The following is a 2,233-nucleotide window of genomic DNA, read 5'->3' on the forward strand; positions in this document are numbered from 1 at the left end:
AGATCCGTTCCCGCTTTTTTTTTGTCTTTGTTTTTAGTATATTTTTTTTGTCTTTCAGGTGCGTGTATCACACCTTCTTCATTGTGCAATTCTTCTTTACATGACTTCAGCAGGTGCCACCTCAGAGGGGGTCAAGGGGGTCTGTTTTTTAGGGGGTCTGTATCGCCACTGTTTGAATCAATTAGCGTTTACTGGGGGTGATGGGGTCACCCTCACTGAGGTCTCACTCATTTCATTTCTAAAAGCAGCACATGGAGATGCCTATTCCATCCAGAGGAAAGTTGACTTGATTTGTCGCAAGGCATGACATATAAATCTTATCGTAAAGTAAGTTTTGAAACTGACTAAGTATAAAATAGCACAATAATCACTAGTCTTACAAACAATATAAAAAAAACATCAAACCTTCTCATTTCTGTGAAACCAAGACTTTTCCTTCAATTTTTGTTATAGCCATGTCTACTACACCTCGTAATTCCGATGCACATATCCTCGTCTACCCATTCCCTACGCCGGGGCACATTATATCTCTCCTCGATCTCACCCGCCTGTTAGTCACCCGCGGCCTCACCATCACCGTACTGGTCTCCCCATCTCACCTCCCTCTTCTCCAACCAATCCTCTCTAGCCACCTGTCCTCCTTCATCCAACCCCTGGTTCTCCTTTTTCCACACTCCTTCACTTCCTCACAATCAAGCCTTCTCGGTAAAATACGCGCCACGGGTGAACTTTACGATCCTATCCTCCAATGGTTTCGATTCCGCCCTTCGCCCCCTGTGGCCATCGTATCTGATTTCTTCCTCGGATGGACCCACCGCCTCGCAACCCATCTCGGCATGCCACGTCTTGCCTTTTGGCCATCTAGCGCTTTTACCGCGTCGATTTTGGATTCCCTGTGGCGCGGCCTACCCAAGAACAATGATCCGAACAATGAAAATTTTTTGATTTCATTTTTGGAAATTCCTAATTCTCCGATTTACCCTTGGTGGCAAATAACACCTTGTTGTCATGATTTCAAGGAAAAAGACCTAGAACTGAGTTCTTCAGAAATGGGATGTTGGCTAGTAATGAGAGTTGGGGTGTCGTGTTCAACTCGTTCACTGAGTTAGAACAAGTTTACATTGATCATATCAAGGAATGGGGCACGATCGGATTTGGGCTGTCGGACCCTTATTGCCACCAAAAGATAGTGATCTAGTGGGACCCACTAACCGCGGTGGATCGAGTACGGTGCCAGCTCATGAGGTCATGACGAGGCTCGATGGTAAGGCTGATGATCCGATTGTCTATGTGTGCTTCGGGAGTCGTATGGTACTAACAAGTAAGCAAAATGAAGCGTTGGCGGCTACGCTTGAGTGCAGTCGGGTGCATTTTATTTGGTGTGTGAAGGCATCTGATCAAAGACACGTGGCAGGTGATGATGGCGCCATCCCAAATGGGTTCAAGGATCGTGTGGGAGATAGAGGTTTCATAATAAAGGGGTGGGCCCCGCAAGTGGAAATATTGAGACGTCCAGCTGTCGGTGCGTTCGTTACTCATTGTGGTTGGAACTCAGTGCTAGAGGGTATATCAGCTGGGGTACTTATGCTGACCTGGACAATGAATGCGGACCAGTTCACCGACGCTAAGTTGTTGGTGAACCAACTCGGCGTGACAATTCGAGCTTGTGAAGGAGGATCACAGAATGTTCCAGATGTAGACGAGTTGACTCGGGTGTTGGGTGAGTCGGTAATTGGGTCTCGGACTGAGAGAGCTCGAGTTATGCAGCTACGTAACATGGCCAGGAATGCTCCTGTGAAAGGAGGAAGCTCAACCAGAGAATTGGAGAAATTCGTGAAGCAACTAGGTGAGCTCAATAACAGATATGTCGTGTGATTAATTCAGTTCCTTGGGGACCTCGGATTTGAAATAAAGTTTGTTCTTGTGTGATAAATTTTGTATGATTATAAATTTTGTTATATATATATATATATTTAAATATAATAGAGCATTGAATTTATATTAGCAAAAGCAAGGAAGCTAGTGAGTTGTATAAGAGTATCCAGTACGGAGGTCGATGTTTGAGTTTATGTGGTTCAGTATGGATTTTATTTTAATAATTTAAATAATTTATTTTGTTAGAAATTTTATATATTTTATTTATAAAAAAATTAGATTAATTCAATAATTGTAATTTCTTCAATTTATTGTATTTATCACTAAAAATAAAAAATAATTATATTTTTTAAAATAA

At 42.6% G+C, this 2,233-nt stretch overlaps 1 pseudogene across 1 annotated transcript; it reads left to right on the plus strand.

Moving 5' to 3' along the window:
• Positions 1–367: 367 nt before the first annotated feature.
• LOC114309231 (UDP-glycosyltransferase 89B2 pseudogene) lies at positions 368–1,933 on the plus strand (annotated as a pseudogene). Its single transcript, XR_014357057.1, has one exon. The product of XR_014357057.1 is annotated as a UDP-glycosyltransferase 89B2 pseudogene (transcript).
• The last annotated feature ends 300 nt before the right edge of the window (positions 1,934–2,233 follow it).

This window comes from Camellia sinensis, chromosome 15, assembly GCF_055761805.1.
Source record: "Camellia sinensis isolate YWXY chromosome 15, ASM5576180v1, whole genome shotgun sequence".
NCBI lineage: Eukaryota > Viridiplantae > Streptophyta > Magnoliopsida > Ericales > Theaceae > Camellia > Camellia sinensis.